Source organism: Taudactylus pleione, unplaced genomic scaffold, assembly GCF_031769625.1.
Source record: "Taudactylus pleione unplaced genomic scaffold, aTauple2 ptg000144l, whole genome shotgun sequence".
In the NCBI taxonomy this organism is placed as follows: Eukaryota; Metazoa; Chordata; class Amphibia; order Anura; family Myobatrachidae; genus Taudactylus; species Taudactylus pleione.
This window is the reverse complement of record NW_028284546.1, coordinates 47966-62770: the sequence shown is the minus strand read 5'-3', so window position 1 is coordinate 62770 and position 14805 is coordinate 47966.

Sequence of the window (14805 nt, the reverse complement as noted above, 5' to 3'; positions counted from 1 at the left end):
ACAGTGGGAGGTGGACAGTATAAATAGAGAGCGTGGGCTGGAGGTAACATCATGGGGTAGTTGGAGCTCTGAGTGGGAAGACAGGGGGCTGTGAGAAAGTGGGAGATGGTCAGTATAAATAGAGAGTGCAGGCAGGAGGTGACATCCTGAGGTAGCTGGATCCCTGAGCGGGAAGACAGGGGGATGTGAGACAGTGGGAGGTGGTCAGTATAAATAGAGAGCGTGGGCTGGAGGTGACATCCTGAGGTAGCTGGAGCCCTGAGCGGGAAGACAGGGGGCCGTGAGACAGTGGGAGGTGGTCAGTATAAATAGAGAGCGTGTGCTGGAGGTGACATCCTGAGGTAGCTGGAGCCCTGAGCGGGAAGACAGGGCCGTGAGACAGTGGGAGGTGGTCAGTATAAATAGAGAGCGTGGGCTGGAGATGACATCCTGAGGTAGCTAGTGCACTGAGCGGGAAGTCGGGGCTGTGAGACAGTGGGAGGTGGTCAGTATAAATAGAGAGCGTGGGCTGGAGGTGACATCCTGAGGTAGCTGGAGCCCTGAGCGGGAAGACAGAGGGATGTGAGACAGTGGGAGGTGGTCAGTAGAAATAGAGAGCGTGGGCTGGAGGTGACATCCTGAGGTAGCTGGAGCCCTGAGCAGGAAGACGGGGATGTGAGACAGTGTGAGGTGGTCAGTACAAATAATGAGCGTGGGCTGGAGGTGACATCCTGAGGTAGCTGTAGCTCTGAGTGGGAAGACAGGGGGCTGTGAGACAGTGGGAGGTGGTCAGTATTAATAGAGAGCGCGGGCTGGAGGTGACATCCTTAGGTAGCTGGAGCCCTGATTGGGAAGACAGGGGGCTGTGAGACAGTGGGAGGTGGTCTGTATAAATAGAGAGCGTGGGCTGGAGGTGACATCCTGAGGTAGCTGGAGCCCTGAGCGGGAAGACAGGGGGCTATGAGACAGTGGGAGGTGGTCAGTATAAATAGAGAGCGCGGGCTGGAGGTCACATCCAGAGGTACCTGGAGCCCTGAGCGGGAAGACAGGGGGCCGTGAGACAGTGGGTGGTGGTCAGTATAAATAGAGAGCGTGGGCTGGAGCTGACATCCTGAAGTAGCTGGTGCACTGAGCGGGAAGACAGGGGGCTGTGAGACAGTGGGAGGTGGTCAGTATAAATGTAGAGCGTGGGCTGGAGGTGACATCCTGAGGTAGCTGGAGCCCTGAGCAGGAAGACGGGGATGTGAGACAGTGTGAGGTGGTCAGTATAAATAGAGAGCGTGGGCTGGAGGTGACATCCTGAGGTAGCTGGAGCTCTGAGTGGGAAGACAGGGGGCTGTGAGACAGTGGGAGGTGGTCAGTATTAATAGAGAGCGCGGGCTGGAGGTGACATCCTTAGGTAGCTGGAGCCCTGATTGGGAAGACAGGGGGCTGTGAGACAGTGGGAGGTGGTCTGTATAAATAGAGAGCGTGGGCTGGAGGTGACATCCTGAGGTAGCTGGAGCCCTGAGTGGGAAGACAGGGGGATGTGAGACAGTGGGAGGTGGTCAGTAGAAATAGAGAGCGCGGGCTGGAGGTGACATTCTGAGGTAGCTGGAGCCCTGAGCGGGAAGACGGGATGTGAGACAGTGGGAGGTGGTCAGTATAAATAGAGAGCGCGGGCTGGAGGTGTCATCCTGAGGTAGCTTGAGCCCTGAGGGGGAAGACAGGGGGATGTGTGACAGTGGGAGGTGGTCATTATAAATAGAGAGCGCGGGCTGGAGGTGACATCCTGAGGTAGCTGGAGTCCTGAGCTGGAAGACAGGGAGCTGTTAGACAGTGGGAGGTGGACAGTATAAATAGAGAGCGCGGGCTGGAGGTGACATCCTGAGGTAGCTGGAGCCCTGAGCGGGAAGACAGGGGGCTATGAGACAGTGGGAGGTGGACAGTATAAATAGAGAGCGTGGGCTGGAGGTGACATGATGGGGTAGTTGGAGCCCTGAGTGAGAAGACAAGGGGCTGTGAGAAAGTGGGAGGTGGTCAGTATAAAAAGAGAGTGCGGCCTGGAGGTGACATCCTGAGGTAGCTGGAGCCCTGAGCGGGAAGACAGGGGGATGTGAGACAGTGGGAGGTGGTCAGTATAAATAGAGAGCGTGGGCTGGAGGTGACATCCTGAGGTAGTTGGAGCCCTGAGCGGGAAGACAGTGGGACGTGAGACAGTGGGAGGTGGTCAGTATAAATAGAGAGCGTGTGCTGGAGGTGACATCCTGAGGTAGCTGGAGCCCTGAGCAGGAAGACGGGGCCGTGAGACAGTGGGAGGTGGTCAGTATAAATAGAGAGCGTGGGCTGGAGGTGACATCCTGAGGTAGCTGGTGCACTGAGCGGGAAGTCGGGGCTGTGAGACAGTGGGAGGTGGTCAGTATAAATAGAGAGCGTGGGCTGGAGGTGACATCCTGAGGTAGCTGGAGCCCTGAGCGGGAAGACAGGGGGCTATGAGACAGTGGGAGGTGGTCAGTATAAATAGAGAGCGCGGGCTGGAGGTGACATCCTGAGGTAGCTGCTGCCCTGAGCGGGAAGACGGGGCCGTGAGACAGTGGGTGGTGGTCAGTAGAAATAGAGAGCGTGGGCTGGAGGTGACATCCTGAGGTAGCTGGAGCCCTGAGCGGGAAGACGGGATGTGAGACAGTGGGAGGTGGTCAGTATAAATAGAGAGCGCGGGCTGGAGGTGTCATCCTGAGGTAGCTGGAGCCCTGAGGGGGAAGACAGGGGGATGTGTGACAGTGGGAGGTGGTCATTATAAATAGAGAGCGCGGGCTGGAGGTGACATCCTGAGGTAGCTGGAGTCCTGAGCTGGAAGACAGGGAGCTGTTAGACAGTGGGAGGTGGACAGTATAAATAGAGAGCGCGGGCTGGAGGTGACATCCTGAGGTAGCTGGAGCCCTGAGCGGGAAGACAGGGGGCTGTGAGACAGTGGGAGGTGGACAGTATAAATAGAGAGCGTGGGCTGGAGGTGACATGATGGGGTAGTTGGAGCCCTGAGTGGGAAGACAGGGGGCTGTGAGAAAGTGGGAGGTGGTCAGTATAAAAAGAGAGTGCGGCCTGGAGGTGACATCCTGAGGTAGCTGGAGCCCTGAGCGGGTAGACAGGGGGACGTGAGACAGTGGGAGGTGGTCAGTATAAATAGAGAGCGTGTGCTTGAGGTGACATCCTGAGGTAGTTGGAGCCCTGAGCGGGTAGACAGGGGGACGTGAGACAGTGGGAGGTGGTCAGTATAAATAGAGAGCGTGGGCTGGAGGTGACATCCTGAGGTAGTTGGAGCCCTGAGCGGGTAGACAGGGGGACGTGAGACAGTGGGAGGTGGTCAGTATAAATAGAGAGCGTGGGCTGGAGGTGACATCCTGAGGTAGTTGGAGCCCTGAGCGGGTAGACAGGGGGACGTGAGACAGTGGGAGGTGGTCAGTATAAATAGAGAGCGTGTGCTGGAGGTGACATCCTGAGGTAGCTGGAGCCCTGAGCGGGAAGACGGGGCCGTGAGACAGTGGGAGGTGGTCAGTATAAATAGAGAGCGTGGGCTGGAGGTGACATCCTGAGGTAGCTGGTGCACTGAGCGGGAAGTCGGGGCTGTGAGACAGTGGGAGGTGGTCAGTATAAATAGAGAGCGTGGGCTGGAGGTGACATCCTGAGGTAGCTGGAGCCCTGAGCGGGAAGACAGGGGGCTATGAGACAGTGGGAGGTGGTCAGTATAAATAGAGAGCGCGGGCTGGAGGTGACATCCTGAGGTAGCTGGAGCACTGAGCGGGAAGACAGGGGGCTGTGAGACAGTGGGATGTGGTCAGTATAAATAGAGAGCGCGGGCTGGAGGTGACATCCTGAGGTAGCTGGAGCCCTGAGCGGGAACACGGGATGTGAGACAGTGGGAGGTGGTCAGTATAAATAGAGAGCGCGGGCTGGAGGTGACATCCTGAGGTAGCTGGAGCCCTGAGGCGGAAGACAGGGAGCTGTGAGACAGTGGGAGGTGGACACTATAAATATAGAGCGCGGGCTGGAGGTGACATCCTGAGGTAGCTGGAGCCCTGAGCGGGAAGACAGGGGGCTGTGAGACAGTGGGAGGTGGACAGTATAAATAGAGAGCGTGGGCTGGAGGTAACATCATGGGGTAGTTGGAGCTCTGAGTGGGAAGACAGGGGGCTGTGAGAAAGTGGGAGATGGTCAGTTTAAATAGAGAGTGCAGGCAGGAGGTGACATCCTGAGGTAGCTGGAGCCCTGAGCGGGAAGACAGGGGGCCGTGAGACAGTGGGAGGTGGTCAGTATAAATAGAGAGCGTGTGCTGGAGGTGACATCCAGAGGTAGCTGGAGCCCTGAGCGGGAAGACAGGGCCGTGAGACAGTGGGAGGTGGTCAGTATAAATAGAGAGCGTGGGCTGGAGATGACATCCTGAGGTAGCTAGTGCACTGAGCGGGAAGTCGGGGCTGTGAGACAGTGGGAGGTGGTCAGTATAAATAGAGAGCGTGGGCTGGAGGTGACATGATGGGGTAGTTGGAGCCCTGAGTGGGAAGACAGGGGGCTGTGAGAAAGTGGGAGGTGGTCAGTATAAAAAGAGAGTGCGGCCTGGAGGTGACATCCTGAGGTAGCTGGAGCCCTGAGCGGGTAGACAGGGGGACGTGAGACAGTGGGAGGTGGTCAGTATAAATAGAGAGCGTGTGCTTGAGGTGACATCCTGAGGTAGTTGGAGCCCTGAGCGGGTAGACAGGGGGACGTGAGACAGTGGGAGGTGGTCAGTATAAATAGAGAGCGTGGGCTGGAGGTGACATCCTGAGGTAGTTGGAGCCCTGAGCGGGTAGACAGGGGGACGTGAGACAGTGGGAGGTGGTCAGTATAAATAGAGAGCGTGGGCTGGAGGTGACATCCTGAGGTAGTTGGAGCCCTGAGCGGGTAGACAGGGGGACGTGAGACAGTGGGAGGTGGTCAGTATAAATAGAGAGCGTGGGCTGGAGGTGACATCCTGAGGTAGCTGGTGCACTGAGCGGGAAGTCGGGGCTGTGAGACAGTGGGAGGTGGTCAGTATAAATAGAGAGCGTGGGCTGGAGGTGACATCCTGAGGTAGCTGGAGCCCTGAGCGGGAAGACAGGGGGCTATGAGACAGTGGGAGGTGGTCAGTATAAATAGAGAGCGCGGGCTGGAGGTGACATCCTGAGGTAGCTGGAGCACTGAGCGGGAAGACAGGGGGCTGTGAGACAGTGGGATGTGGTCAGTATAAATAGAGAGCGCGGGCTGGAGGTGACATCCTGAGCTAGCTGGAGCCCTGAGCGGGAACACGGGATGTGAGACAGTGGGAGGTGGTCAGTATAAATAGAGAGCGCGGGCTGGAGGTGACATCCTGAGGTAGCTGGAGCCCTGAGGCGGAAGACAGGGAGCTGTGAGACAGTGGGAGGTGGACACTATAAATATAGAGCGCGGGCTGGAGGTGACATCCTGAGGTAGCTGGAGCCCTGAGCGGGAAGACAGGGGGCTGTGAGACAGTGGGAGGTGGACAGTATAAATAGAGAGCGTGGGCTGGAGGTAACATCATGGGGTAGTTGGAGCTCTGAGTGGGAAGACAGGGGGCTGTGAGAAAGTGGGAGATGGTCAGTATAAATAGAGAGTGCAGGCAGGAGGTGACATCCTGAGGTAGCTGGAGCCCTGAGCGGGAAGACAGGGGGATGTGAGACAGTGGGAGGTGGTCAGTATAAATAGAGAGCGTGGGCTGGAGGTGACATCCTGAGGTAGCTGGAGCCCTGAGCGGGAAGACAGGGGGCCGTGAGACAGTGGGAGGTGGTCAGTATAAATAGAGAGCGTGTGCTGGAGGTGACATCCTGAGGTAGCTGGAGCCCTGAGCGGGAAGACAGGGCCGTGAGACAGTGGGAGGTGGTCAGTATAAATAGAGAGCGTGGGCTGGAGATGACATCCTGAGGTAGCTAGTGCACTGAGCGGGAAGTCGGGGCTGTGAGACAGTGGGAGGTGGTCAGTATAAATAGAGAGCGTGGGCTGGAGGTGACATCCTGAGGTAGCTGGAGCCCTGAGCGGGAAGACAGAGGGATGTGAGACAGTGGGAGGTGGTCAGTAGAAATAGAGAGCGTGGGCTGGAGGTGACATCCTGAGGTAGCTGGAGCCCTGAGCAGGAAGACGGGGATGTGAGACAGTGTGAGGTGGTCAGTACAAATAATGAGTGTGGGCTGGAGGTGACATCCTGAGGTAGCTGTAGCTCTGAGTGGGAAGACAGGGGGCTGTGAGACAGTGGGAGGTGGTCAGTATTAATAGAGAGCGCGGGCTGGAGGTGACATCCTTAGGTAGCTGGAGCCCTGATTGGGAAGACAGGGGGCTGTGAGACAGTGGGAGGTGGTCTGTATAAATAGAGAGCATGGGCTGGAGGTGACATCCTGAGGTAGCTGGAGCCCTGAGCGGGAAGACAGGGGGCTATGAGACAGTGGGAGGTGGTCAGTATAAATAGAGAGCGCGGGCTGGAGGTCACATCCAGAGGTACCTGGAGCCCTGAGCGGGAAGACAGGGGGCCGTGAGACAGTGGGTGGTGGTCAGTATAAATAGAGAGCGTGGGCTGGAGCTGACATCCTGAGGTAGCTGGTGCACTGAGCGGGAAGACAGGGGGCTGTGAGACAGTGGGAGGTGGTCAGTATAAATGTAGAGCGTGGGCTGGAGGTGACATCCTGAGGTAGCTGGAGCCCTGAGCAGGAAGACGGGGATGTGAGACAGTGTGAGGTGGTCAGTATAAATAGAGAGCGTGGGCTGGAGGTGACATCCTGAGGTAGCTGGAGCTCTGAGTGGGAAGACAGGGGGCTGTGAGACAGTGGGAGGTGGTCAGTATTAATAGAGAGCGCGGGCTGGAGGTGACATCCTTAGGTAGCTGGAGCCCTGATTGGGAAGACAGGGGGCTGTGAGACAGTGGGAGGTGGTCTGTATAAATAGAGAGCGTGGGCTGGAGGTGACATCCTGAGGTAGCTGGAGCCCTGAGTGGGAAGACAGGGGGATGTGAGACAGTGGGAGGTGGTCAGTAGAAATAGAGAGCGCGGGCTGGAGGTGACATTCTGAGGTAGCTGGAGCCCTGAGCGGGAAGACGGGATGTGAGACAGTGGGAGGTGGTCAGTATAAATAGAGAGCGCGGGCTGGAGGTGTCATCCTGAGGTAGCTTGAGCCCTGAGGGGGAAGACAGGGGGATGTGTGACAGTGGGAGGTGGTCATTATAAATAGAGAGCGCGGGCTGGAGGTGACATCCTGAGGTAGCTGGAGTCCTGAGCTGGAAGACAGGGAGCTGTTAGACAGTGGGAGGTGGACAGTATAAATAGAGAGCGCGGGCTGGAGGTGACATCCTGAGGTAGCTGGAGCCCTGAGCGGGAAGACAGGGGGCTGTGAGACAGTGGGAGGTGGACAGTATAAATAGAGAGCGTGGGCTGGAGGTGACATGATGGGGTAGTTGGAGCCCTGAGTGGGAAGACAGGGGGCTGTGAGAAAGTGGGAGGTGGTCAGTATAAAAAGAGAGTGCGGCCTGGAGGTGACATCCTGAGGTAGCTGGAGCCCTGAGCGGGAAGACAGGGGGATGTGAGACAGTGGGAGGTGGTCAGTATAAATAGAGAGCGTGGGCTGGAGGTGACATCCTGAGGTAGTTGGAGCCCTGAGCGGGAAGACAGTGGGACGTGAGACAGTGGGAGGTGGTCAGTATAAATAGAGAGCGTGTGCTGGAGGTGACATCCTGAGGTAGCTGGAGCCCTGAGCAGGAAGACGGGGCCGTGAGACAGTGGGAGGTGGTCAGTATAAATAGAGAGCGTGGGCTGGAGGTGACATCCTGAGGTAGCTGGTGCACTGAGCGGGAAGTCGGGGCTGTGAGACAGTGGGAGGTGGTCAGTATAAATAGAGAGCGTGGGCTGGAGGTGACATCCTGAGGTAGCTGGAGCCCTGAGCGGGAAGACAGGGGGCTATGAGACAGTGGGAGGTGGTCAGTATAAATAGAGAGCGCGGGCTGGAGGTGACATCCTGAGGTAGCTGCTGCCCTGAGCGGGAAGACGGGGCCGTGAGACAGTGGGTGGTGGTCAGTAGAAATAGAGAGCGTGGGCTGGAGGTGACATCCTGAGGTAGCTGGAGCCCTGAGCGGGAAGACGGGATGTGAGACAGTGGGAGGTGGTCAGTATAAATAGAGAGCGCGGGCTGGAGGTGTCATCCTGAGGTAGCTGGAGCCCTGAGGGGGAAGACAGGGGGATGTGTGACAGTGGGAGGTGGTCATTATAAATAGAGAGCGCGGGCTGGAGGTGACATTCTGAGGTAGCTGGAGTCCTGAGCTGGAAGACAGGGAGCTGTTAGACAGTGGGAGGTGGACAGTATAAATAGAGAGCGCGGGCTGGAGGTGACATCCTGAGGTAGCTGGAGCCCTGAGCGGGAAGACAGGGGGCTGTGAGACAGTGGGAGGTGGACAGTATAAATAGAGAGCGTGGGCTGGAGGTGACATGATGGGGTAGTTGGAGCCCTGAGTGGGAAGACAGGGGGCTGTGAGAAAGTGGGAAGTGGTCAGTATAAAAAGAGAGTGCGGCCTGGAGGTGACATCCTGAGGTAGCTGGAGCCCTGAGCGGGTAGACAGGGGGACGTGAGACAGTGGGAGGTGGTCAGTATAAATAGAGAGCGTGTGCTTGAGGTGACATCCTGAGGTAGTTGGAGCCCTGAGCGGGTAGACAGGGGGACGTGAGACAGTGGGAGGTGGTCAGTATAAATAGAGAGCGTGGGCTGGAGGTGACATCCTTAGGTAGTTGGAGCCCTGAGCGGGTAGACAGGGGGACGTGAGACAGTGGGAGGTGGTCAGTATAAATAGAGAGCGTGGGCTGGAGGTGACATCCTGAGGTAGTTGGAGCCCTGAGCGGGTAGACAGGGGGACGTGAGACAGTGGGAGGTGGTCAGTATAAATAGAGAGCGTGTGCTGGAGGTGACATCCTGAGGTAGCTGGAGCCCTGAGCGGGAAGACGGGGCCGTGAGACAGTGGGAGGTGGTCAGTATAAATAGAGAGCGTGGGCTGGAGGTGACATCCTGAGGTAGCTGGTGCACTGAGCGGGAAGTCGGGGCTGTGAGACAGTGGGAGGTGGTCAGTATAAATAGAGAGCGTGGGCTGGAGGTGACATCCTGAGGTAGCTGGAGCCCTGAGCGGGAAGACAGGGGGCTATGAGACAGTGGGAGGTGGTCAGTATAAATAGAGAGCGCGGGCTGAAGGTGACATCCTGAGGTAGCTGGAGCACTGAGCGGGAAGACAGGGGGCTGTGAGACAGTGGGATGTGGTCAGTATAAATAGAGAGCGTGGGCTGGAGGTGACATCCTGAGGTAGCTGGAGCCCTGAGCGGGAACACGGGATGTGAGACAGTGGGAGGTGGTCAGTATAAATAGAGAGCGCGGGCTGGAGGTGACATCCTGAGGTAGCTGGAGCCCTGAGGCGGAAGACAGGGAGCTGTGAGACAGTGGGAGGTGGACACTATAAATATAGAGCGCGGGCTGCAGGTGACATCCTGAGGTAGCTGGAGCCCTGAGCGGGAAGACAGGGGGCTGTGAGACAGTGGGAGGTGGACAGTATAAATAGAGAGCGTGGGCTGGAGGTGACATCATGGGGTAGTTGGAGCTCTGAGTGGGAAGACAGGGGGCTGTGAGAAAGTGGGAGATGGTCAGTATAAATAGAGAGTGCAGGCAGGAGGTGACATCCTGAGGTAGCTGGAGCCCTGAGCGGGAAGACAGGGGGATGTGAGACAGTGGGAGGTGGTCAGTATAAATAGAGAGCGTGGGCTGGAGGTGACATCCTGAGGTAGCTGGAGCCCTGAGTGGGAAGACAGGGGGCCGTGAGACAGTGGGAGGTGGTCAGTATAAATAGAGAGCGTGTGCTGGAGGTGACATCCTGAGGTAGCTGGAGCCCTGAGCGGGAAGACAGGGCCGTGAGACAGTGGGAGGTGGTCAGTATAAATAGAGAGCGTGGGCTGGAGATGACATCCTGAGGTAGCTAGTGCACTGAGCGGGAAGTCGGGGCTGTGAGACAGTGGGAGGTGGTCAGTATAAATAGAGAGCGTTGGCTGGAGGTGACATCCTGAGGTAGCTGGAGCCCTGAGCGGGAAGACAGAGGGATGTGAGACAGTGGGAGGTGGTCAGTAGAAATAGAGAGCGTGGGCTGGAGGTGACATCCTGAGGTAGCTGGAGCCCTGAGCAGGAAGACGGGGATGTGAGACAGTGTGAGGTGGTCAGTACAAATAATGAGCGTGGGCTGGAGGTGACATCCTGAGGTAGCTGTAGCTCTGAGTGGGAAGACAGGGGGCTGTGAGACAGTGGGAGGTGGTCAGTATTAATAGAGAGCACGGGCTGGAGGTGACATCCTTAGGTAGCTGGAGCCCTGATTGGGAAGACAGGGGGCTGTGAGACAGTGGGAGGTGGTCTGTATAAATAGAGAGCATGGGCTGGAGGTGACATCCTGAGGTAGCTGGAGCCCTGAGCGGGAAGACAGGGGGCTATGAGACAGTGGGAGGTGGTCAGTATAAATAGAGAGCGCGGGCTGGAGGTCACATCCAGAGGTACCTGGAGCCCTGAGCGGGAAGACAGGGGGCCGTGAGACAGTGGGTGGTGGTCAGTATAAATAGAGAGCGTGGGCTGGAGCTGACATCCTGAGGTAGCTGGTGCACTGAGCGGGAAGACAGGGGGCTGTGAGACAGTGGGAGGTGGTCAGTATAAATGTAGAGCGTGGGCTGGAGGTGACATCCTGAGGTAGCTGGAGCCCTGAGCAGGAAGACGGGGATGTGAGACAGTGTGAGGTGGTCAGTATAAATAGAGAGCGTGGGCTGGAGGTGACATCCTGAGGTACCTGGAGCTCTGAGTGGGAAGACAGGGGGCTGTGAGACAGTGGGAGGTGGTCAGTATTAATAGAGAGCGCGGGCTGGAGGTGACATCCTTAGGTAGCTGGAGCCCTGATTGGGAAGACAGGGGGCTGTGAGACAGTGGGAGGTGGTCTGTATAAATAGAGAGCGTGGGCTGGAGGTGACATCCTGAGGTAGCTGGAGCCCTGAGTGGGAAGACAGGGGGATGTGAGACAGTGGGAGGTGGTCAGTATAAATAGAGAGCGTGGGCTGGAGGTGACATTCTGAGGTAGCTGGAGCCCTGAGCGGGAAGACAGGGGGATGTGAGACAGTGGGAGGTGGTCAGTAGAAATAGAGAGAGCGGGCTGGAGGTGACATCCTGAGGTAGCTGGTGCCCTGAGCGGGTAGACAGGGGGACGTGAGACAGTGGGAGGTGGTCAGTATAAAAAGAGAGTGCGGCCTGGAGGTGACATCCTGAGGTAGCTGGAGCCCTGAGCGGGTAGACAGGGGGACGTGAGACAGTGGGAGGTGGTCAGTATAAATAGAGAGCGTGTGCTTGAGGTGACATCCTGAGGTAGTTGGAGCCCTGAGCGGGTAGACAGGGGGACGTGAGACAGTGGGAGGTGGTCAGTATAAATAGAGAGCGTGGGCTGGAGGTGACATCCTGAGGTAGTTGGAGCCCTGAGCGGGTAGACAGGGGGACGTGAGACAGTGGGAGGTGGTCAGTATAAATAGAGAGCGTGGGCTGGAGGTGACATCCTGAGGTAGTTGGAGCCCTGAGCGGGTAGACAGGGGGACGTGAGACAGTGGGAGGTGGTCAGTATAAATAGAGAGCGTGTGCTGGAGGTGACATCCTGAGGTAGCTGGAGCCCTGAGCGGGAAGACGGGGCCGTGAGACAGTGGGAGGTGGTCAGTATAAATAGAGAGCGTGGGCTGGAGGTGACATCCTGAGGTAGCTGGTGCACTGAGCGGGAAGTCGGGGCTGTGAGACAGTGGGAGGTGGTCAGTATAAATAGAGAGCGTGGGCTGGAGGTGACATCCTGAGGTAGCTGGAGCCCTGAGCGGGAAGACAGGGGGCTATGAGACAGTGGGAGGTGGTCAGTATAAATAGAGAGCGCGGGCTGGAGGTGACATCCTGAGGTAGCTGGAGCACTGAGCGGGAAGACAGGGGGCTGTGAGACAGTGGGATGTGGTCAGTATAAATAGAGAGCGCGGGCTGGAGGTGACATCCTGAGGTAGCTGGAGCCCTGAGCGGGAACACGGGATGTGAGACAGTGGGAGGTGGTCAGTATAAATAGAGAGCGCGGGCTGGAGGTGACATCCTGAGGTAGCTGGAGCCCTGAGGCGGAAGACAGGGAGCTGTGAGACAGTGGGAGGTGGACACTATAAATATAGAGCGCGGGCTGGAGGTGACATCCTGAGGTAGCTGGAGCCCTGAGCGGGAAGACAGGGGGCTGTGAGACAGTGGGAGGTGGACAGTATAAATAGAGAGCGTGGGCTGGAGGTAACATCATGGGGTAGTTGGAGCTCTGAGTGGGAAGACAGGGGGCTGTGAGAAAGTGGGAGATGGTCAGTATAAATAGAGAGTGCAGGCAGGAGGTGACATCCTGAGGTAGCTGGAGCCCTGAGCGGGAAGACAGGGGGATGTGAGACAGTGGGAGGTGGTCAGTATAAATAGAGAGCGTGGGCTGGAGGTGACATCCTGAGGTAGCTGGAGCCCTGAGCGGGAAGACAGGGGGCCGTGAGACAGTGGGAGGTGGTCAGTATAAATAGAGAGCGTGTGCTGGAGGTGACATCCTGAGGTAGCTGGAGCCCTGAGCGGGAAGACAGGGCCGTGAGACAGTGGGAGGTGGTCAATATAAATAGAGAGCGTGGGCTGGAGATGACATCCTGAGGTAGCTAGTGCACTGAGCGGGAAGTCGGGGCTGTGAGACAGTGGGAGGTGGTCAGTATAAATAGAGAGCGTGGGCTGGAGGTGACATCCTGAGGTAGCTGGAGCCCTGAGCGGGAAGACAGAGGGATGTGAGACAGTGGGAGGTGGTCAGTAGAAATAGAGAGCGTGGGCTGGAGGTGACATCCTGAGGTAGCTGGAGCCCTGAGCAGGAAGACGGGGATGTGAGACAGTGTGAGGTGGTCAGTACAAATAATGAGCGTGGGCTGGAGGTGACATCCTGAGGTAGCTGTAGCTCTGAGTGGGAAGACAGGGGGCTGTGAGACAGTGGGAGGTGGTCAGTATTAATAGAGAGCGCGGGCTGGAGGTGACATCCTTAGGTAGCTGGAGCCCTGATTGGGAAGACAGGGGGCTGTGAGACAGTGGGAGGTGGTCTGTATAAATAGAGAGCGTGGGCTGGAGGTGACATCCTGAGGTAGCTGGAGCCCTGAGCGGGAAGACAGGGGGCTATGAGACAGTGGGAGGTGGTCAGTATAAATAGAGAGCGCGGGCTGGAGGTCACATCCAGAGGTACCTGGAGCCCTGAGCGGGAAGACAGGGGGCCGTGAGACAGTGGGTGGTGGTCAGTATAAATAGAGAGCGTGGGCTGGAGCTGACATCCTGAGGTAGCTGGTGCACTGAGCGGGAAGACAGGGGGCTGTGAGACAGTGGGAGGTGGTCAGTATAAATGTAGAGCGTGGGCTGGAGGTGACATCCTGAGGTAGCTGGAGCCCTGAGCAGGAAGACGGGGATGTGAGACAGTGTGAGGTGGTCAGTATAAATAGAGAGCGTGGGCTGGAGGTGACATCCTGAGGTAGCTGGAGCTCTGAGTGGGAAGACAGGGGGCTGTGAGACAGTGGGAGGTGGTCAGTATTAATAGAGAGCACGGGCTGGAGGTGACATCCTTAGGTAGCTGGAGCCCTGATTGGGAAGAGAGGGGGCTGTGAGACAGTGGGAGGTGGTCTGTATAAATAGAGAGCGTGGGCTGGAGGTGACATCCTGAGGTAGCTGGAGCCCTGAGTGGGAAGACAGGGGGATGTGAGACAGTGGGAGGTGGTCAGTATAAATAGAGAGCGTGGGCTGGAGGTGACATTCTGAGGTAGCTGGAGCCCTGAGCGGGAAGACAGGGGGATGTGAGACAGTGGGAGGTGGTCAGTAGAAATAGAGAGAGTGGGCTGGAGGTGACATCCTGAGGTAGCTGGTGCCCTGAGCGGGAAGACAGGGGGCTGTGAGACAGTGGGAGGTGGTCAGTATAAATAGAGAGCGCGGGCTGGAGGTGACATCCTGAGGTAGCTGGAGGCTTGAGAGGGAAGACAGGGGATTTGAGACAGTGGGAGGTGGTCAGTATAAATAGAGAGCGCGGGCTGGAGGTGACATCCTGAGGTAGCTGGAGCCCTGAGTGGGAAGACAGGGGGATGTGAGACAGTGGGAGGTGGTCAGTATAAATTGATAGCGTGGGCTGGAGGTGACATCCTGAGGTAGCTGGAGCCCTGAGTGGGTAGACAGGGGGCCTGGAGACAGTGGGAGGTGGTCAGTATAAATAGAGAGCGCGGGCTGGAGGTGACATCCTGAGGTAGCTGGAGCCCTGAGCGGGAAGACAAGGGGCCGTGAGACAGTGGGTGGTGGTCAGTATAAATAGAGTGCATGTGCTGGAGGTGACATCCTGAGGTAGCTGGAGCCCTGAGCGGGAAGACAGGGGGCTGTGAGACAGTGGGAGGTGGTCAGTATAAATAGAGAGCGTGGGCTGGAGGTGACATCCTGAGGTAGCTGGAGCCCTGAGCTGGAAGACGGGGCTGTGAGACAGTGGGAGGTGGTCAGTATAAATAGAGAGCGTGGGCTGGAGGTGACATCCTGAGGTAGCTGGAGCCCTGAGCTGGAAGACGGGGCTGTGAGACAGTGGGAGGTGGTCAGTATAAATAGAGAACGTGGGCTGGAGGTGACATCCTGAGGTAGCTGGAGCCCTGAGCGGGAAGACAGGGGGCTGTGAGACAGTTGGAGGTGGTCAGTATAATTAATTAGCGCAGGCTGGAGGTGACATCCTGAGGTAGCTGGAGCCCTGAGCGG